The sequence below is a fragment of the Prionailurus bengalensis genome, chromosome D4 (genome assembly GCF_016509475.1).
Source record: "Prionailurus bengalensis isolate Pbe53 chromosome D4, Fcat_Pben_1.1_paternal_pri, whole genome shotgun sequence".
Classification (NCBI taxonomy): Eukaryota; Metazoa; Chordata; class Mammalia; order Carnivora; family Felidae; genus Prionailurus; species Prionailurus bengalensis.
In genome coordinates this window covers 50,770,390-50,793,665 of record NC_057359.1, presented here as the reverse complement: position 1 = coordinate 50,793,665, position 23,276 = coordinate 50,770,390, and the positions used below count along the sequence as shown (strand labels likewise).

The 23,276-nt window shown below is 39.1% G+C and overlaps 1 protein-coding gene and 1 long non-coding RNA gene across 2 annotated transcripts in view; one reads left to right on the top strand and one right to left on the bottom strand.

The window, feature by feature from the left end:
• Window positions 1-979: 979 nt before the first annotated feature.
• On the bottom strand, window positions 980-23,095 carry LOC122475450. Its single transcript, XR_006295170.1, has 3 exons — window positions 22,987-23,095; window positions 20,893-21,042; window positions 980-1,476 (listed from the first exon to the last, which is right to left on the bottom strand). It is a non-coding gene; the product is annotated as an uncharacterized LOC122475450 (long non-coding RNA).
• Window positions 23,046-23,276, top strand: part of C9orf72 (C9orf72-SMCR8 complex subunit) — a 28,700-nt gene continuing 28,469 nt past the window's right edge. Inside the window, exon 1 of the mRNA XM_043567449.1 lies at window positions 23,046-23,135. The gene's annotated coding sequence lies outside the window, so the exon portion shown is untranslated. The remainder of the gene's footprint in view (window positions 23,136-23,276) is intronic.

Sequence of the window (23,276 nt, the reverse complement as noted above, 5' to 3'; positions counted from 1 at the left end):
TTCTCCTATCTCCTGTCAAAATCCACTCTATCAGGTGGGGGGGGGGGGAGTGGATTCCTTCACTACTTTATACACTAAATAATAATATTGGTGTTGCTCAAACTATCTATGAAAAGGGGCCCACTGAAGCTAATACGTTCATAAAATGCAATATAAACAAATTATGAGAAAATAAAATTTAAAAATCAAAGATATACAAAATACAAGTCCTAATTTTTTTATTATTGGCTTCAAGAGACTTAAAATTACATTTCAAAATATAAAATCAAAGCAAATATAACACAGGAGAAAATAAGTATCATGGACTGGCCCAGTCTAAAGACTAAACTTTACTGAACACTACAAATTATTAAAAAGCAAAATCTTCTACTTGTGGACATTTCCATTTCCACTGACAAAATATGTACACTGCCTTTATTTTAGAAAGCCAGCCATTGGCTAGCTACTGGTTTGGGATAGGGGTATTGAAACAGAGGTGTTTCCCAGGCCCTTCAGAAGTCAGGATAAAGACATCTAGGCCTGTGCTCAGGATTAGGGAGTTGGCTGGGGCATGGGAAGCAAGCATAGGTCCTGAGAGAAAACAGATCAGCAGCAAAATCTTAACAGAATTTTCACACTTTGGCTATGATGAACTCCCAAGCTCCTCATTTGAAGCAATGTGGGTCCTGACTTGTACCTTTGCTTTCACTGAGCCAGCTGTGATATTAATATCCTGTTGTCAAAATTCTACTAACATGTGAAGGTACCAAACTTTTAAAATGTGGAAATTTTTTAAATGTAAAATTAAGCTAAGTGAAGTAATTTTGTTCAGTAGGGGACATATTTGCTATCATATGGGGAGAAAGTGAATAGGGAACTGAGATTGATAATAGCAACAAGAAACAGAAACAATATTTTAAAATTAAATAAATGGGTCATTTAGGGACCAACTGACAGATTCTTAATAAAGACTATAGAATGCATTAAACATTAGACTGTATGGAGAGAATGTTTGTAACTTTAATATGACAATTTTACGTGATGAGAAAAACTATGGACTTTGATTTATTGTTTATTGGCACAGTTCTAGAATTATATTCCAGCATTCTGTCTCTGAGACCTTGGCCTTGAATTAAGTTGGTGACAGAGTAGAAATAGTACACATATTAGTACACTGTTCATTAAATTGTGGAATAGTTGACAATTTGCATTCCCTCCTGCTTCCCCCCCCCCCCATTTTGGTGCCCTTGACACAGTTTGGAAGCCTCCTCATCTTATCCTCTACTTCAGGTCGTCTGTTTGTCCCCATTCTCTCTAGGGTCTCCTTCCCTACCCCACCACTTTCCCTCTCTGCAATTTTGCAAGCTATCTCTATCCTCGTGATTTGGTTTCAGCTTGTAAAACTGTGTCTTTTCCATAATGCAATCAAACCAGAGAGCCTCTGCTTCACAGGTGGGTCTTGTGATCCACAGACTCTTGTGAGTCTTTGTCCAGTCTCTGTTAAGAAAGTAAAAAAGAACAATGGAAGCAATTATCCTATTGATTTCAGCTATAAATCCTATTTTGCCCGAGTTGTACGAATGATGAGTATTATGTGAAAATGCTGCTCTCTAGTGCAACAGAACTGCAAATAATGTACATCTATTTCTTATAATCCCATCCAATATATCCCAAAAGGTTCAAATCGAACAAAACAGAGGTAATATGGTAGCTGAATCATAACGTAAGTATGGAGAAGAAAAGGGAAATTCCAAGCATAAGGAAGCTGTAGTGGGAATAAATGTGCTTAAGGAAATATTATTTTAGTTACTTAAACAGGGGTCACAGATAAGAATATTACCAATCCATCAATAGACAATTACTTACAGCTTACTATACACTCAGGAATGAAGTGTGAAAACAGAAGGATCAACATGGGTTCCAACTTCAAGGAGTTGTTTGCAATTAGGTCCAGGTAAAAAGATAAGAAACACAAAAGTACATATTTGAGAGCTGGGGAATGTGGTACAGATTCAGTAGTCATATGCCACATTGAGCACTTGAAATGTGGTTAATCCAAATTGGGATATGCTGTAAGTATAAAATATAAACCAGATTTCTGAAGCTTAGAATGAAATAACAACATCTCATGAATAATCTCAACCTGATTGCATGTAGAAATGAAAATATTTTTAAAATAACAGATGAAATAAAATATATCATTAAAATTCATTTTACCTGTTTCTAGAAAATGTAAAATTACATATATGCCTGTATTTTATTTGTTAGAGAGCATGGCTTAAAAAACTGTATTTCAAAGGAATGGGAGCTTAGTAGAGAAGGGAATAATCTGGGTCCCCTAGAAGAAATGGCCCTTGAATAGGTTTTGCTGAACTTGGAGAGAGCAGAGAGAATAAAAGGTGTGTCAGATCTGGGAAATGGGTGATGGAATAAAAGAGAAGGTAAGAAAATAACAGAGAGAGAAGACCCAGTTTGGGGGCAGGGGTGGGGATTACAGAGAACACCCTGATGAGGATGGAAGAAGAACAAGATAGAGGGAGGGCAAAGAGATGGAGTCTTTAAGGCCAGCCAGAGGCTTGGAGCACCTCAGAAGTAAGGCACCCCTTGAAAGGGTTTGAGTAAGGGAATTTTTGGATGAAAGCTGAAATTAAAAAAGAAAACTCTAGCAGTGAGTTATTTAAACTCTCATCCTATTAGAAGGCTCTTATATCATTATTAAATTCAGATCCCCAAATAATAACACAAAACTAATACCACAAAAGCTCAGCCACCCGATTCAATATGAAATAACAACACATTCTCACATGTCCAATTAACCTTGCCCTTCAAAGTTTGGTGGTGTGTATGTGTGTGTGTGTGTGTGTGTGTAAGTGAGAGAGAAAGAGAGAGAGAGATTTTCAAAGGCTATCACACACAGGTGCTGTGATCTCTAACAGGGAGGGCAATAAGAGAATGGAAAGTAAATAGGAGGCTTGGAAACACTTTCAGATGATGCACCTGAATTAACAGTCCCTTCTTTCATTGTCTATAAAAGAAGCTGTCTTTTCCTGAAAGCCCTTGGAAATGATGAAGTGCTCATCGATAAACATCAATTCCCTTTAAATCATAATGTTTGCCAGTCTGTCTTCCCCTATCTCACTCTTTATGGTGGTCCAGAATGTGACTGTCACAACTATCTGGGTGAACAAGATTGTGAAATGTGGTCATAAAATACGCGATTATTTTTAAACTCATCTTTGTCACATTGATGCTCCACAAAACACCTTTCCCTGGGCTACGATTCATTTTAATTGATCCCATCAGCACCATATCTATATCCTGAGTGCCTTCACAATACCCTCTATTTCCAGAGAAGCCCATCAGGTTATGGGTTTGTTAGTAATAAAAATTACCAAGGAGCAGTCTGTGGACGATAAGAGCAATACAAATTCTAAGGAGAGGTAATAAGAGAAATAATGAGCATCTTTCTCACTCCTTGGAAGTGAACAATTCCGAGCTCCCCGAAGCAACACTTAACCTATTGTATTAAACAGTAATGGACAAATATTAAAAATGTTGATGTCAGCATTTAGAATCTGTTGGCTTCAAAATGTCATTTAAAAGTTAAGTTCTCCTAAGTATTGTTTATCACGTTTCTTTCTACAGTGTTCTTTTCTTACTAGGACAGAGCCTTAAACCCCAGAAGAATAATTTTCCTCCTGTTTTAATGATTTGTTTAGTGGTTCACTCCAGAGTGTGAGCTGGAAAAAAGGGAAGTGTCATAAAGTCTTTTATGTACCAGGATTTTCCACGATGTCACATTGGTATCACTTCCCATTGCCAAAACTATTTGCAGAGCTGGACAAATAAGCATCCAGCGAGCTGCTATGGGGACCCGATCGCTAACCAGAGCACAGGCTGCACACATTTCACCTTCTCCCAATCTTCTTGGGGTGTGTACCTGCTAATCCTTTATGATATATAAGAGAGCGAGGAAAGTGATAGAACAGCCCCAATGGCACAGACAGCTCTTTTTCTCTCTAAACAAGAAGAATTAGTTGGACTGAAAGGTGGGCTATTCTAGGGGAGTGAGAAAGAGGTGACAGAATCAGAAGGGCCTGAGAGGGCCATCATTTTAGACTATTTCAGGAAGGAAAATAAGTATAATGTGCTTGAAGTGACTTTGAAGCTCTCTTCTGAAGAAGTCCATGCTGAACTGGGGACCCCTTGCAAGATGCAGATTCTGGAAAGCTAAGCAGACTTGGCAAAAAGGAGGCAGGAGTTAATGTTGTCAAATAGGGAGTACCAGTCTTCTGCCCTCCCATGTTTAGGGCATACAGCCAGCATTACTCAATCACAGCACTGCTATCACAACCCTTGTCAATAAAGGGATCCAGGCACGAACTACTGATAAATGGGCATTTGCACTTGAGGTGAACTCCATTTACCATACTGTTTGGACTTTAGGCTTAAAAGTGAAAGGAAACACCATTTTCCTTTGCAACTTGATTTATCCCATGTCACTTGGAGAAAGGCAGGCAGGCAAAGCTTCAGAGCAGAGCAAAGATAAGTTGATATACTAATACCAAAGACATAATTATTAAAAAAAAAATTGTCAACTTCTGAGTCCCCACACTTAAAAAATGCCAGGTATTCTAAGTGTCATTTCTAATCCCCATGATAACTCTTTTCAGGGGGCATTATTATCATTCCCACCAACCCCTCCTTTCTGTGGAGGAGACTGGGACTTGGAGAAGGGACCTTCCCCAAACCAGAGCACTCATAAGTAGCAGAGCTGAGATGAGAACTCTGATCCTCTGATCCCAAGTCCCAAATTTACTATTCTAAGCCATTTCACAAAGTGGGAAGTGGTTTTAGAGTTATGAACTTATGTAACATTTATCTTTTATGTATAGGAAGTGATAGTAGATGTCTATTTATAGAAGTGATATAAAATCTTCCTTTAAAATACATTATATTTATGGGGCACCTGGGTGGCTCAGTCAGTTAAGTGTGTGACTCTTGATTTTGTCTCGGGTCATGATCTCACAGTTCGTGAGTTCGAGTCCTGCACCAGGCTCAGCACTGACAGTGCAGAGCCTGCTTGGAATTCTCCCTCTCCCCTCTCTCTACCCCTACTCTGCTCATGCTCTATCTCAAAATTTTAAGTAAATTTTTAAAAAAATTAAATAACAAAATAAAATGAATTACATTTCAAAAACCAACACTGATTTAAAGAAAAATATAAGAAAGTTATCTCAGATATTTACAAGGATATGGCAAAAGGCACTATGTTAATACCTCCATTTACTAGGAAGTCAAAGTAAAATGGCTTGAAATAGTGATTTTTACTTATCACTCCTTAAAGCTCACACAAAAGAGTACTCAAACCTGGATACACAGGGTGAACAAATAGCTTGCTGGCCTACTGGGCTTCCTCTTCTACACTCTTGGGAAACTCCTATGTTAATCAAGCACTCACAGCCTGGGAAGGAGTTTCTATTCTCAGTAAACTGAAGCTGCCATCAGGCAATTAAGAGGTATCTATTTTGCACTTTATTCCCTTAAGGTCAGGATCTGTGCTTTTAATAGTGACAATTAGCTAACATATATAATTAAGCCATGCAAGTGAATGAAGGGAAAGCAAGAGGAGGAACCCAGGAGCTAGTTTCCTTCTCCAGACATCTTACATAAACAGTACTCAAAGACTGACCCCCAAAGGTGATTTCTTAAAGTGTCAGGAAGGAAGTGCCGACAATAGGGCAAATGTTTTGAGGACAAGTAGAGTTTCTGTAGAACTCCTGAAATAACATGATGTACAAATGTCCTCATTACCTCCAAAGGGTAACACATTCATAACTCCAGTAACAGCTGATGTTTGTCAATATAAATTTCCATAGTGACTTCCTAATTTTTTTTCCATTTTGTTTATTTTGAGAGAAAACTCTTAACATCAAACCACCTCTGGCCAATATCATCCACTGATATCAGCAAATAGCACTAATATGACTCCTCAATTCTAATTCCCCCCCACATTTCAACATTTCTGAAATTAGATTATACCTTACACCTGAGTGACTATACATTCAGTGTGGTCTTTCTTTTTCTTTCCTCATCACATCTCCCACTTCATTTTCCCCTTGGCATTGAGTAAATATAATGTGTTAGTGGGAATTAGGCTCAGTCATAATTTTAGAAGTATGTCTAGAAAAATTATAGACAAATATAAGCCTCTCTACATATTATTGGCTTTGAAGTCATTTCTTTTTTAAACCATTAAACACTAAAACACGTTGTTAGGGAAAATGCATTTGAACAAGAGACCAAGCTGGTAGAAAGAAAGAAAAAATTACATAATCAAAAGAATGCCACTATGTCCCAAAGGTTAGAGTCACCTTACTATCAAGAAAGTCTAGAGCAAGGAGAACCACATAATTCACAAATTAAAATTTCCAGGACTCATTTATCTTTATTTTTAATAATTCCATTTGTGTTCATGTGTTAGATCACAAGGTCATGTGTTACTCTTCATCCTGGCTTCTCATGTAAACTACAAATAAGTTTTTATGATAATGATGTATGGGGTTAGCTATTTATCTTCCCGACAAAGAGATACCTACAAAGAAAAAATTATTCTGCCTCTGAGATGGGATATCATTAAAGGAATGCTTTCCAGATGCTTTTATATAAAAAAAAAAAGCTTAAAGAATATATGCAACATAAAATTTCAATGTAGGCAAAAAACTGTCAAAAAAAAAAAAAACCAGTCAAAACAAAGGCTACTTTTGGTGAGAAGGGAGGGGATTGTGATAGAGAAGGGGCTTGAAGATTTCTTCTAGGCACAGGGAGACTGGCAATGTACTTTTTCTTGACCTGGATGGTGATTACACAGGTGTGTTTCCTTTTGATAATTCACTGAGCTGTGCCTTCTTCCATATATGTGCCATATTCTTCAAATGAAAAAGAAGTTTACAAAATAAATGCAACAGATACAGGATTTCCTATAATATATTATTTGTTGACCAAAAAAAAAAGGGGGAGAGGATTTATCCTGCCTTCGGGTAAACTGAACTAGGGGCTTTAATATTACATTGACTACAGGGTAAATGTTGACACTAAGGACATTAATCTTGATGTTCTCCCAAGTCATTATCTGTTCCCTAGCATTATCAGAATAAAATATATCTCTATAGAAATAACAATTTCTGGTCAATCTCAAAGAGTAACACTAAGCATGGAAATCAGAAATATTGATCTTGTGTTGGTATAAAGATGTTTCTATTGAAGTGAAATCATTTCTGTAAAATTGTACACTTGCTGTTCTAACACACATAACTAGTCCTGGAATTGCACTGTTCAGGAGACCACTCACAAGTGAAAATGACTTCTTTCAATAAGCAGGTTCCAACAGCATCGTTTTGGGGTGTGGATGCTAGATTCCTCTATTTCAGGTTACCCAGGTTACTGAGGACTGAGAGTGACTCAGTAAGTACTAACTCTTCCTGCCCCCAGCACAAAACAGGAATGATTCCATGAATGGGTGCGGCTTTGGACAGGGGTGATGACAAAAGGATGGAGCACAAGAGGTCTTATGTCCCTGGGAACCAAAACTGGGAGCACCAAAAACATGTTTCTATTCTAACCACCAACAATATGTATGGGACATTAAATTGATTCACATGCCAAATTTGCTGGCTCCATCACTGACTTTGGGTGGTGTCTGTTACAGAGCAAACAAAGACATTGAGGGCCCAGTGTCTCTTCCCACTCCCAGCCTGACTCATGTTAGAGGGAAACGGTTGGAATTTCCCCTGAAGGTTTTGCACTCCTGTTGAATAAGGCCCCCGCAAAAGGTGCATCCATGTCCAAATCTCTAGAAGCTACGAAAGTCACTCTATTTGAAAAAAGGGTCTTTGCAGATGTAATTAAGGATCTTGAGAGGAGATTATCCTGGATTATGGAAGTGGACCCTAAATTCAACGACAAATGTCCTTATAAGAGACAGAAGAAGAGAAGGAAAGGTGAGACTGGTGTGGCAGAGGTTGTAGTGACATGGCCGGGAGCCAAGGAAGCCAAGGAAGGCAAGGAATGTACCCAGCCACCTGAAGCTGGGAAAGACAAGAAAGGCCTCTCCCCTTGAGCCTTCGGAGGGAATAGAGCCCTGCATTCTGGGCTTCTGCCCTCCAGAACTATGAGGAAATAGCGTTCTGTTACTTTAAGTCATCCAGGTTGTGGTACTTTGTTATGGCAGCCCTAGAAAACTAACCCAAATACGCACCTAGAGACGCTGCTCATCAAGAAGCACACAATTCCCTCCTGAATGAAAAATACTCATCCTTTGGTAACTTGCAGGCATTTAGTGTTTCTCTGGGTGGCAAGTGGGAGAATATCTTCCCAGAGGAACCCAAGAGACAGGGTGTACCAGGGACAAGTCACCGCCCCCACTCTCCTCGTGCATGGATGCCTCTGATGGACAGGGTGTGAGTGCACGCTTGCACTTTTTTATGTCTAAACTATTTCACTGGATGAATCATTATGCAAGTCTGATCAATTCAAATACCCAAGAGTAGATGATAACTGTTTTCTGGCTGGTGAAAGGAGCCTAGCTATTACTGGCAGTTACCAAGTAATGTCTTTCAACTCAGTTTTACTGAAAAAAATAATTAATTATCAGGAATTAGGTGCTTTCGGCATCTGCATCGTTCTTACTCACTTATCTCAGGCAACACCTGCAGGCTCTTCCCTGTTTCTCTGTTCACTCAGCTCATTCTGGTCCTTATCACTCATAGAAACTTCTGCATCTGCTAGGTACCTGGAAAGGTTAAGCCTGTATCTCTCCTCTCTCCCTGCTTGACTGGGCCCATGCCTTTCCCATCCCCTCCTCAACACTGCCGAGTCCCACTCATCTCCCTTACCCTAGTTCACAGCATAAAACCTTTTCAAAAAGATACAGAAGCAGCAGGTAAATACAAATGCAAACAATGAGATATCACTTTACATACATCAGAATAGCTACTATCCAAAAAAAAAAAAAAAAAAACAAGAAAATAACAAGCATTGGCAAAAATACAGAGAAACTGGAACCCTTCTCCACTATTGGTGGGAATGTACAATGATGCAGACACAGCAGAATACAAAAAAAATTTTTTTTGAAAATAGAATTACCATATGATCCAGCAATTTTCTGGGATATACCCAGGAGAATTGAAAGCAAGGTCTCAAAGAGATCTTTAAGCCATGTTCATAGCAGCATTGTTCACAACAGCCCAAAGGAGGAGGCAGCACAATGTCCATCAATGAATGAATGGATAAACAATGTATGGTTTACACATACAATGGAGTACTATTCAGCCTTCAAAAGGAAACAAATTCTATATGCTACAACATACATGAACCTTGAGAAGTGACTAAGTGCTAAATGAAATAAGCCAGTCATAAAAAGGCAAATACGGTATGATTCCACTTACATGAGGTATCTAGAGTAATTAATAGAAACAGAAGGTAGAATGATGGTTGCTAGGGCTGGGAAGAATGGCAAGTGGGGAGCTGTGGTTTGATGTGTACAGAGTTTCAGTTGCACAAGATGAAAAGATTCTGGAGATTGGTTGCACAGCAATATGAATATACTCAATGATACTGAATTGTACACTTAACAGTGGTAAATTTTGTTATGAGTATTTTACCACAAATAAAAATTAAAAGAGATATAAAATATTTCAATTAGATAATAATACAACCACCTACCCAGACTTGGAGCTCTTCTCCCACTGTCTGTATCCCTATCCCTTCCACCTTCCAAAGTTGGTGTGCATCTGGGTCAAGCATTATTTCTCTACTTTTACTTTCCTTCTACTTACGCCCAACAGATATGTAGTATCATCCTGATACATCTCAAAAACACAATGTTGCCTGGAAAACAGCAAGTTGCAAAATACCACTAATGTAAATGTTAAAGGCACACAAACACAAAAGGTAACTTTGAGAAGAAGTGACTGTCCCCACACCTACAGACTAGACACTACTAGAGTGAACTTTCCTCAGACTTAACTTTCTAAAACATTTGAAACAATCTGCCTGCTTCTTGATGAGCAGTGTCTGTACCTCACATTCAAGGTCCTATTTTTGTTCCCTTGCCTACTTGGTCAGATTGCTCACTGGATGCCCCTCCCATTTAGCCTGGCTAAGACCTCAGTCTTTCCAGTTATGGCTTCACCTCCTGGGCAACACCGTCATAGACAACTTATCATAGATTCAATACCTAGCCCTGGGATCCTCCTGCCTGTGTGTTCATTGCCACACATGCCCCTACCAGATCCCAATGGGTGGGCCTCAGAAACTTCAGTGATTAACAGATGATGTTGAAAATATGCATTTTTATTTTAGGTTTATGTTAAGATTGGCTTTATGCATTATGGAAATACCTGAACAATTAAACTATCAAAGAAAAAAACCGAATCAAACACTGACGCCGAGACACAAAGCTGAGTGTTTGAGCCCTTTTTATGGCAAGAAACTAGCAAGTTATCTGATCATAAACACTTTACTTTTCCATATTCAGCCTCAAGTCCATGTGTGACTTGGATGACCCACTCCTAGGGGTGGAAAAATTATTTCACTTTTGTATAGAAAAGATCTTCGGTTTTTAATGAAGGCTTCATGGTCCAGTAATCTGACCTAAAACTCAGAAAGCCAGAAAGATGTGTGACAAGCTTAAATGCTTTCGCTCTTTACTTTTCTGCATAAGGTAAGTAATTTTTATAAGAGACTATGGTGCACTCTGTATATCGGCATTTTTGGTTTTGCAGTTGAACTACATGAATGCAACGGCGTTGGTAAGCAAAAGCAGGGCTGATGTGGTTTTATAAGTGTCTAACAAATCCATCATTTTTCTCCCAAGTGTCCTTATTTCCCTTACATAGATCTCAGACAATGTAGTTCACTGTCTTCAGAAACTATGAAGACCTCTGACTTTATAATCTTACACCTGAATCAAAACTCTGCTCCGACACTCTTTAGGAATGGGCCCTGAGCAAATTGCTTTACTTCTCTGAGGCTTGATGTCTCACGGGTATAGTGAGGTTAATAAAAGCCACCTGACACGGACTGACCACATTAGCGGTAACCTAGCTGAAGCATGTAGCACAGTGTCAGGCATATCACATCATGACCAAGGTTTAACACAACTTTTTTGACACCATTTCATGAAGATCAAATAAAGGTTAAGGATAAATGCAAAGAATCTGTTAATTTTGTTTTTGTTGCTTTTGTGCGTGTTCATTGGTTTGTTCCTGTTCTGGCTGATTTGATCAGTTGTTTCTCTAAATTAGTGAAATCAATCTACTGGTTTGGCTATTAACGTGAATCACAGCCATTTACAATTAATCCATATTTACAGTATCGCGATGGAAAAAATTTCCTTTCTTCCCTCTAGGTTCTGTGGCTGACCTAATAATTAAATTGACATAGGACAGATTACCAGGGGAAAAACAAATTTAATTTCATATGTACCAGAGCCACAAAGATATGAGACCCAAGGGCAAGTCAGGCCGTTGAGGAGGCTTATACGCCATCCTAAGCTGGGAAATCAGGTAGGGGCCTGGGACTTCAAAAGGGAAAAGGGTATTCACAGAACAGCAAGAAGAGCAGGTGTTTGGTAACTGATGTTTGCCTTGCCATCTCAAGAGGTCATTCAGATAAAAAGCTATCTCTGGTAATAGCTCTTTCTAGGCCAGACCCCCTATCTAAATTCTTTTAGGTAGTTAAGGGAGAAGTAAAGGTTTTTCTTAAGTCTGCTCAGTCTTGATGGACTTCAGTTCAAGATAATCCTCATATGAAAGTGGTGGATTTGGGGGTGGCAATACCTGCTCCCCTTCAATGGATTACTACTAGATAACTTTCTAGGGAAAAAAAAGATGGCAGCTGGATCCCCAGTTCACACAAACACCAGGATAAACTCCAAATGGATCAAACACTTATAATGAAACAAGAAAGAACTACAAGAAATATGGAGAATTATTTATAAACTTAGAGTAGAGAAGGTCTTTCCAACTATGACTCACAATTAAGGTGTCATAAAACAAAAAAAGATCAACCAAACAACTACAAAAAAAATACCAAAGCAAAAACAAAAACAAAAAACATGTGGCAAAATCAAAAGACAAATATAATACTAGAAAATTAATTGCAACTCATTCTCCAAAGGGCTAATCTCCATAGTTGTAATAAATTGCTAGAAATAAAAAAAAACCCACAGACCAATAATCCAGTAGAAAAAACTGGGCAAAATATAAATCAGGGGGAACAAGGAAATACAAATGATCCTGGGGAAACATATTAAAAGATTTCAGTTGTAATCACAATAAAAGGCAATGCAACAACAATATAGCACACCAAGTTACAATATTTTACCTATCATATCCTCAAATATCCAAGCTCAGTTAAACATCTGACTGGCGAATTTGTGGGAAATAGAGACTCTTCATTCACTATCAGGGGGAGTGAAATAATACAACACCTACAGAGGGAAAATTGGGAATCTATTTAAAAATTTAATTGCATTTATTCTAGCAACCCTACTTCTGGGGATTTATCTTAAGGATATACCTGTGCACTTAGAAAATCATGTACATTATTCACTTTGTAGTAAAATTGTTTGTAAAAGCATGACCTGGAAGCAATTCATACAGCCATCTAAAGGTGACTGGTTATATAACTATCATTCAGCCACAGAATGGAACATTCTGCAGCTCTTACATGAGGAAGACCTCTGTATACTGACATGGAAGAAAAACAGATGGTTGAATGAAAAAATACAAAACTGGCCACAGAGTATGAGAATTTTGTCTAAGAAAGGAAGGTGATATGGATACACATGTATATTTTCCTGCATTTTCATAATGAGATACCAGATGAACACAAAAAAATGAATAGAAGAAAGTGGTTTCCTACAAAGGGCAGGAGGAACAGAGCAGATGAGGACTAGGGTGGAGCAAGATTTGCCAGTGTATTAATTTTAACATCATTTGGATTTTTTAACATGTGAATATGTTATCTATTCATAAGATTAATCTTGATTTATTGACTGATTACCTGCTACATAGAAAGCCTGGTGAGTGGCACTATAGTCACACTTTCAAACCAGCTAGCATGAATATTTGTAAGCATCTATGTGCTAGACATGACACACTCATGGGAGGTTGGGGAGGAAGAGAACTCATGGTTTACAAATTACATGCGAGTAAAGGTCCCATCCTTGACTTTGTACTGCTTTTCCTCAGGGCCTACCATGGATATCATCTGAGGTGACACAAAACATATATAAGGATAACTATCAACAATATGGAACAGTGCTAAACAAATACCAAAGGAAAAATGTTCTAGACCAGAAGAGGGAAAAGTCCCAGTGGCCGAACTGGTCCAGAAAGGCTTCAGAGGAAGAAAAGCTTGAAGTGGGCCTTGTGTATCATATAAATTAAATCTTTCTCACAAAAGTTCTTCAGTAGAAAAATTTTTTTTCAGAACCGTTCTGATTATGTTGATTTTCCTGAAGCAGGTGAGAGAGGAGCAAGGAGATAGGAAGCACATGCCCCATCATTTCCACTCAGTTCTCAAAAAAGTGAGTAACATTGCAAAATTAGCTTTTCCTGGTCATGTTAGTCCTTCCTCAAAACAAAATTAGTACACGGAAATGAGAGTTGGATTGCAAGTCACAATTTTAAAAATCTCACTTCTTCATTTTACTCCTTTCCAATTTAAAAGTTTCCATCATCTCAGGGAAGCTTTTCTCCTTGACAGCTTTCACAGACACTGTCTCTGAATGGGTTGGCCAGAATCAAGAGAGGAATCTTAAGTTTCCATTCCTGTCCTACACCTACAAAGTGGTTTTACTTTGTAAATGCTCTTCAAGCTGCAGCAATTAAAAGAGGGAATGCCATCTTGAAGGAGTCATTTGTCAAGACTCTCAGGATCATACTGTCCATCTGTTACCTGAATGGCCTCTTTGGCACAGCTTAGCTCACCCCTGAATGCCTCCCAGGGGAGGAACTCTCTACCAATGTCATCTTGATGCAACTCTGTCAGGAAGTTCTTATGCTGAGATGGAAAAACTCTCCTTTCTTCAACCGGCTGGTTCTACTGCTAGCCCCAGAACCCTACAGACAAGACAGATTCATCTCACAGGAGTTAAACTTGGCACACCAGAAGAATCACCCCTCTTACATTAGCCTGGAGTCAGCATATTGAGGTGGCATAGGGAAGGGCAGTGAATAATGTCTTGTTGTAGGGGCACCTGGGTGGCTCAGTCGGTTAAGCATCCGACTTTAGCTCAGGTCATAATCTCACAGTTCGTGAGTCCAAGCCCCGCATGGGGTTCTGTGCTGACAGCTCAGAGCCTGAAACTTGGTTCAGATTCTGTGTCTCTCTGCCATCCCCTACTTGCACGCTGTCCCTCTCTCTAAAAATAACTAAACATTAAAGAATTTTTAAAAGGGGAACCTGGGTGGCTCAGTCGGTTAAGCATCCAACTTTAGCTCAAGTCATGATTTCACTGTTCGTGGGTTCAAGACCCTGTCTGTGCTGACAGCTCAGAGCCTGAAGCGTGCTTCGGATTCTGTGTCTCCCTCTCTCTCTCTGCCCCTCTCCTGCTTGTACTGTCTCTCTCTGTCTCTCAAAAATAAATAAATGTTCAAAAAAATTTTTTTAATTAAAAAAATAACAATAATGTCTTGTTGCTGTTGTTCCTGTATGGTTCTAAACAAACCTGTATCAGGTATGCATTTAAGTTAATTAGGTAATAATATTTTGATTAATTGCAAAATAGGGTATTTTGAATGTACTAGTCATCTAGTTGACCAAATTCACTTGAAAAATAATGTTTTCAGAAGTGTATCTTAAACATGTAAAATAAGTAGAATAAATGTCTTCCGAGCACACACTCCCAAATATTTCAGTAGTCCCCCGTTAGTTTAGGTCCAAGGTACTCAAGGAAACAATTCAGAAGTGATAATCAACAGACAAGCCACATTCTCTTCCACCAAGGTAACGGCCACATAGAAATGAGGTCTTTGAACACATTCCTGGAGAAGAAGACTTATTTTGAATAAAGTGCTATCAGCTAAGTTAGTAATACCCCAAGCAAGTTTTATGGCTCTCTAAGGAAAGAATTAGCCTACTCATTTGGGAATTTAGTGGTGTTTGGAATGCAGAAAGTGACAAGGAGGTTGGAAATGGATTGGCTTTGGGGCTTGTTCTGCTATATAAATAATAATGAACCTTTTCCGACATGAAGTAATATGAAATGAAAAAAATAAAATAAAATCTGTCCCTAGAGTATAAAATTACCTCATAACCCAATTTGCATTTCTCTACTCCAAGCATATTTTCTGGGAGTTCTACTTAGAGAGAGAAAGCTGCTGAATGATAATTAATTTTAACAAGCACTTGGCACACAGAGCTGGACAGTACACAGGCTGCCTGCCCTAGAGCGAGTAGGAATTTGAACTCTACTTTTTACGGTGTTGTTTTTTTTTTCCACAATGACAATATTTAGGCATGAAAATGATCAGGACTTCAACTTTATTTTGTTCTTTCTTTCTTTTTCTTCATTTGGATTTGTCATCCATTTAATTCAACTTAAATGCACAAGCAGTTTGTAAACACTGTTAAGAAATGTAGGGGCGCCTGGGTGGCGCAGTCGGTTAAGCGTCCGACTTCAGCCAGGTCACGATCTCGCGGTCCGTGAGTTCGAGCCCCGCGTCGGGCTCTGGGCTGATGGCTCAGAGCCTGGAGCCTGTTTCCGATTCTGTGTCTCCCTCTCTCTCTGCCCCTCCCCCGTTCATGCTCTGTCTCTCTCTGTCCCAAAAATAAATAAACGTTGAAAAAATATTTAAAAAAAAGAAAAAAAAAAAAAAAAAGAAATGTGGGAGATAATTGGATCATGGTGCAGCAACACCAGAAGGGCATTAGGTATTTGCTACTCATCAAAGAGACCATTCGTTTTTCTTTTCTTTTTCCCCCTGTGTTCAGAAAAGAAGGAAAAAAAAGTGCACATCTCCTGACTTATAACTTATAGTTCATTGGTGAAAAAAGTGCTTTAGAATGAGATCTTTATGTCACTTCCCATGCAGTATTTTCATTCTTTCCTGAAGCACTATTTGGTAAAAGCAAGTGATAGTCTTGAGATGTGATCATCAATGTTCCAGCACTATTTCTCGTTTATACCCCTGCACGTGGGATACTGGCAAGCAAATAAGGAGTCGTTTCTGAAGAGGATATTAATTTTGAGAGAACTAACACTATGATTTGATAGTAATAACTTATCTCTCATCTATCCATCTAGCTTACTGTTCTATACTAAATTACACGTGTCTACAGGTTTATAATGTATGTGAAAAATTGCAAAATCTTAATTTTGACAGAAAAGACATTCTTTAACTTCCCAGGCAAGCTACTAAAAAGATGAATATCTCTCTATGTATTTTCAGATGAAAAATAATGACATACTAATCCATCCCTTCTTACGGTTTTGAAAACAGACTCACTACCTGTGACTCCATTCCTTGCTCTCACAAAGGGAACTAATTAACCTTCATGATTAACAACTCATCAAATTCCATTGCTTCTATAAAGGCAGTATTTTTTATCTTTCATAATCACATTTAAACTCATAATTAGTGCCATGGATAAAACTGTAGGTGAAAAATAATGTCTGAATTTCTTAACCTCTTCCTTTGGAAGTTCATGAAATGTTTATCTAGAAATCTTGACGCTAAAGTGGTCTGTTATTTTTGTCACCTACAAACACAATAATGTTCAAATTAAGCTTTTCTTTATCAGGATCCCTTGATCTTGTGCCATATTTGGAGCTTAGCAAAATTCTGCAAAGTCAAATCTATGTATAGATTAAAAGAATTTTCTTAATTTATTCTTGATTCTGATGGGAACTTTCTTAAATTGCACTCAATATTTACTGAGAATCTAATACAATCAAGGCACTATGCCTAGAAACAAGGGGAAGACAAAGGTGAATAAGAAAAGGTCTCCGCCCTCAGGAAGATTTCAATCTGGTGAGGACATAGATTATATTCATTTTACATTGTTAGTGATAGATCTGCCCCAAACTAAAGGTATGACCTTGAGAAAGGCCTTCTTGTTCTTGCCTTCTCAATCTCTTCCATCTATAAACTAGGGATCAGGCTTAGATTTATTCTAGAAACACCAACTGAGCATCTACCATGGGATAATAGTGGCTAACCCTAATGAGCAATTACCATGGGGCAGGTTGCAGGGTAAACATTTTATGTGTATTATCTCATTTAATCTTCAAAGCAATCCCAGTTTTCAAGGGGAGGAAATTGAGGCTCAAAGATGTTAAGTGACTTGCCCAAAGATACAAAGTAGCTAAGCCAGGATTCAAACCTAGGCTAGCCTGACTTCAAAGCCTTTAAACAGTATATTGTGTTTTTGCCACTATCTTTAATGGTTTCTAATTTCTTTACTGTTAACTTTTTTATTTTAATTTCACTATAGTTAACATACAGTGTTACGTTTCAGTTTCAGTTGTGCAATATAGTGATTCAACAATTCTATACATTACTCAGTACTCATCATGAGAAATGTGCAAATAGTGTCTCATTTCAATATTATATGATCATTATTTGCCCTAAAATTGTAAAATGTAAATACAAAGAGTTTGATTTTAATATTAATAGCAAGAGGAGTGGAGGTTGAGGGTGCATAACTGAATGTCACATTGATTCCAACCAAGGAAATCCAAGGAGACTTCCTGGAGGAGGCAACATGTGGCTGCAATTTCCTCTCACACACACACACACACACAGAATGAACTGGAGCAGTAAGGGCATTCCAGGCCAGTGTATTATGTGAGTGGTCACAAAGCTGTAAACGCTCATGGATCTGCAAGCAACTAGTAGAAAGGGCAGTAAGAATGAGGCCTTGAAAATTCAGCTAGAGACAGACTGTGGAGAGCCTTTAGTCATGCTAAGGATCCTGAACACTATGGGAAATAGGGAGCAACTGAAAGTTGTGCATGAGAGTGAAATGATTGATACCTTTTTGTTTTGAGTTTATTTCTTTGGTTTGTTGTTTTCAAATATTTACACCCAATAAGAACAGTGAGCAAAACTGCCAAACACAAAATGAACATCCAAAACTAGTGATACTAAACACTAGCAACAAAATATTTAAAATGTCATTTTCAGGGGCACCTGGGTGGCTCAGTCGGTTAAGTATCCAACTCTTGATTTTGGCTCAGGCCATGATCTCACAGTGGCAAGATTGGGCTCTGTGCTGGGCATAAGGCCTGCTTAAGACTTTCCTTCTCTCTCTTTCTCTCTCTCTCTCTCTCTCTCTCCCTCTGTCTGTCTCTCCCTCTCCTCTTCCCCCACTCGCTCACTCTCTCTCTAAAAAAAAAAAGTAAATAAAAAAGTAAAATGTCATTTCCAGAAGAAAAAATTTTAATAGCAACACAAAATACAACTTGGGGAAAATGTCAAAAAATATGTGAAGCATCTTTTCCATGAAACTTATATAACCTCATTAAAGAATATATGAGGAGTTTTGGGGCACCTGGGTGGCGCAGTCGGTTAAGCGTCCGACTTCAGCCAGGTCACGATCTCGTGGTCCGTGAGTTTGAGCCCAGCGTCAGGCTCTGGGCTGATGGCTCAGAGCCTGGAGCCTGTTTCTGATTCTGTGTCTCCCTCTCTCTCTGCCCCTCCCCGATTCATGCTCTGTCTCTCTCTGTCCCAAAAATAAATAAACGTTGAAAAAAAATTTTTTTAAAAAAAGAATATATGAGGAGTTGTAAGTAGAGCGATACGCCATGCTTATAAATGTAAGGACAATAAATTGACCTATAAGTTCAGAGGACAGTCATTACAGTCATATGGAAAACAAAGGGTCAAGTTTGTCAAGAAAATTTTGAAGAAAAAGAGTAGATGTTAAAACTTCACAGATGTCTGATTAAGAGGTACAAATTTCCACTTATAAAACAAATAAGTCACGGAGATGAAAAGTACAGCGGAGGGAACATGGTCAACAATATTGTAATAACTCTGTAAAGCGACAGATGGTGACTGCATTTATCGTGGTCAGCAATGAGTAATACATACAATTGTCCAATCACTATGTTGTACTCCGAAAACTAATATAGCATTGTATGCCAACTGGACTTCAATTAAAAAAAAAAAAAGATGTCAAAACATTTTAAAACTAAGTGACCTGAGATTGCTCCCAAGGACAGTTATTGTTTTGTTTCTTTTTTGTGCTAACAAAATTGTGTGGGAAAGGAGGTAGGAAAGATGACATTGATGACAAAAAAGACATGAACTCTGGAGCGCCTGGGTGGCTCTGTAGGTTAAGCATCTGACTTTGACTCAGGTCATGATCTTGTGGTTCGTGGGTCTGAGACATGCATCGGGCTCTGTGCTGACAGCTCAGAGCCTGGAGCCTGCTTCAGATTTTGTCTCTGTTCCTCCCCTACTCATGCTCTGTGTCTCTCTCTCTCTCTCTCAAAAACTGAGTAAATGTTAAAAAAAATTAAGAACAAAAAAACGACATGAGCTCCTCACCCACTTCAAATCAAAGTGATCCTGAACCTGAAACACTATCACTCTGGCCCTTGAATAAGGACAAAGGCCATTTTCAAAAAAAAGCCCTTGCCTGACAGGAGCCTGGCCTAAGGATAACAATTCTAAGTAGTAGGAATCAAGTTTCAGTTAGCCAGCTGGCATTTATATCTGATATGTACCAAAAACAAAGGAGTCATAAGATGAAATTGTAAGCCCACCTATGGGCCTGGGTCATATAGCCTGTGACAAAGTTGAGAGGCAGAAGCCACACATGAAACAACTAAAGAACTTACTTAAAAGCAACATACGAGTAAGCGTAGTGAAGTACAAGCATAAATGAAAAAAATGCTGAGAGCTGCAAGTGGGGGTTCCGACAGGCAGATGGACTCAGGCAGACATTCTGAAATGGGCCTGGGAAGGGTGTGGCTATAGAGGGAGTCACTGCCACTTATCTGCCACTACTCCACTGTGACTCAGGCATTACAGGACAGCACCAAAACTACCCCCCTGCACTATCCACTGCATCTAAATTCTGTCAAATTATGACAAACTTACCAAGATATAACTTCAAAATCTGTCTTCCTCTACAAGAAATTGGCTAATGATCTTGTCTAAGATTTTTTTAAATGTTTATTTTTGAGAGAGAAAGTGCAAGTGGGGGAAGGGCAGAGAGGGAGACACAGAATCTGAAGCAGGCTCCAGGCTCTGAGCTGTGGGCACAGAACCCTACATGGGGCTCAAACCCACCAACTGTGAGATCATGACCTGTGCAAGAGTCAGATACTTAATCAACTGAGCCACCCGGAGGCACCTTATCTAAGATTTAAGAAATCAGTAGGCTTGTCTTCCAACTTGTTCTCTTTCTTGTTATGGGTTCTATGATGCTGCAATTAACTAGGAATTTCTTCTCCCTGGGGACTCTTTATTTTGGGCCTTAGATCTTTCACAACTGTTGCTTGTGAGGTGCAGAGCACCAGCATGGAAGGAACAGAGGTTAGTACCTCGTGGAGGATGTGATTCTTCTCAATGAGAAGTTTATCATTTACACAATGGTGAATCCCAGAAGGACATGAAAATACACATGGGATCCTAATGTTCTCTCACAGGGGTGTTGCCTACAATGTGCATCATTAGAGCCATTGTGGACCCATTAGAGCTTTCTAAACCATTTACATCACACTAGATCACAGAACTAACTTAATAGATCGTAACTGGAAGTACCTCGGCTGGGTGCTGGCTCATTTATATTGCAACCAAAAGGCAATGCACCATAAAGTACATACTGATAAGTCTGCAATGAATAAGGCAACCATATAAAATCTCATTACTTAAAAGAAATTAAACTCACTGTGGTTTATATAGCAATATTCCTCATCCATGTCGACATCAGATAGTTCCCATGCCAGTCACAGTTAAATCTAATTTGCTGTAATCCTGGTAAATGGGAGGTAATCAACAAATCCTCAGCTCCGGCTCCAAAGCAGCACATAAGACATTTCTGAAATACATTAGTAAAGAGAGGATGGGGAGGCTGCCTGCCAATAACTTACATTTGTTATGTACCAATAATACTCCCTGGGTTCTGATACTCTATTTATTGGAATTATAAATATGTACACAGTTTAAGAGATTTACAAGTCATTTCTTATTTCTTCTGTTATCCTTGCATGATTACTAAAACCAAAATTGAAGCCACCCTTGTTTGAATGTGCTATTCTAAATTCTTAGCTTACTTGATCTCAGGTGAGCCTCACAACAACCTGGTGAGAAATTATTCTGCTTGCCATTTTGTAGCTAAGGAAACTGAGGTAAGAGAAGGTACATACCTCAAAAAACAAACAAACAAAAGAAAGAGAGAGAGGGAGAAGTTACATGCTGCCCACCCAGTCTCACAACTGATCAAAGGCAAAGACAGAATTTATACCAGATCTGATTCTCGAGCCCAACCTCTTAACCATCTGCTTCACTGCTCTCCTAGTTGAGCCTTTTTGTATGATTGCTAATTAATTACACGTGGATAGGAGGATGGCTCAAAATTTCTAAACAGGATCTTGGAATATTAGTCGAATTGGAAATGGAGGACTAAGTCTCTTACTTGAAGAAACATTTCAATAACAAAACGTATTTTCACTAGATGGCTGAGTTATTTGGGGTGGTTTATTTGGGCTGATTGACAGAGTCTGGAGGAAATAAGGGTTAAAGCCAGATTCCCAAGCCATCCTTTGGTTCTGCTAATATGGATCACATTACTATGTATTTAGTATCATTTTCTCTTTGGTTCCCTGAAGAAGGGATGGACGCTAGGATATCTGTCCTCCTATTTTACACCTTCCAATGTAAAATTTTACACCATACAAGTACTGTGGATCACAGTACTAAGTCACAACTACCTTCTCCCTCTTGAGTTTTTTGCTCTAATCCACTGAAAGACATTGACTAAGGAGCACAGTACCGAACACACAATAGGAACTAAATGAATGGTACTTATTTGGTGCTATGATATAAGCATACAGCACTGACTGGGTAAGGGATCTAATTCTGCAAAGGGTGTTAAGTTTGAGGGAGTCATTTGTGTATTTATTCCTTCTTTTCTTCCTCAATGATAAAGATGTGCTGTATGCTTTTTTAAATTTTTTTTAATATTTATTTATTTTTGACAGAGAGAGAGAAAGAGAGAGAGAGAGAGAGAGAGCGAGCGAGCACGAGTGGGGCACAGAATCCAAAGCAGGCTCCAGGCTCTGAGCTGTCAGCACAGAGTCCGACGCGGGGCTCAAACTCACAGCCGTGAGATCATAACCTCAGCCCAAGTCGGACGCTCAACCGACTGAACCACCCCAGGCGCCTCTGTGCTGTATGCTTTTTAAAGATGAAAAATGTTAAGTGCTGTTCCTCTGTACCATGGATATATACACCTGCATACCAAAGGCTAATCAACTCGAGGTTTAGAAACAAATCATACGGCACATCAAATAGAATGGTGAAGTACATTATCGAAGGCTAAAAAACCCCAACTTCTCCACGTTGCGCAACTAGCAAAAATGACGTTTAAAAGTGTGAAAATCAAGCTTAAGAAAATGCTTGTACGTAAGGAAGACAAAACTGTGGTGACTAGGTTTTGCGGGAAAAGGAAATTACCTAATCAGACTTGAAGTGAAGTTACAGCACACTTAATAGTGTCATAAGGAGAAAATAAATCCATTAATTCAACACACTTATTGAGCGCCCACTCCCTGTCAAAGCACAAACCATTCACAACTACCAACTCTGCTTTCTCGGGTCTAAGCAGCTTTCCTCACTAATGACACCACTATCTCGGCTAACACCTTACCCCCCATTTTCATCGAACGCGTCATCGAACAAAGGGATGGAACAAATGGAGCCCGCCCTCTTCCACATGCCTCCCGCCTTCACGTAAATGCAAATCGAAAACTTCAAGACGCACCTACGGTGTCCCACGAGGGAAACGAAATTAAGCAGCGACTTCTTCCGCCCACGTAAAAGATGGCGTTTGAAGCGTCAACCGTCCCCGCTGCCCGGTTTCTTCCCTTCGGGGGCGGGGTCCAGAGAGATCAGGAGGTGTGTGCTTCGGAGGTGTGTGCTTTTGTTTTCCTCATCCTTTCTCCCCTCCGCTTACTTTCACAATATTCGCTGAAGATGACGAGCGAAAGATTGGGTAAAATCTACTCAGAGGAGCACCAGGCGGGAAACAACTGCGGCGTGAAGGGGTTTTCG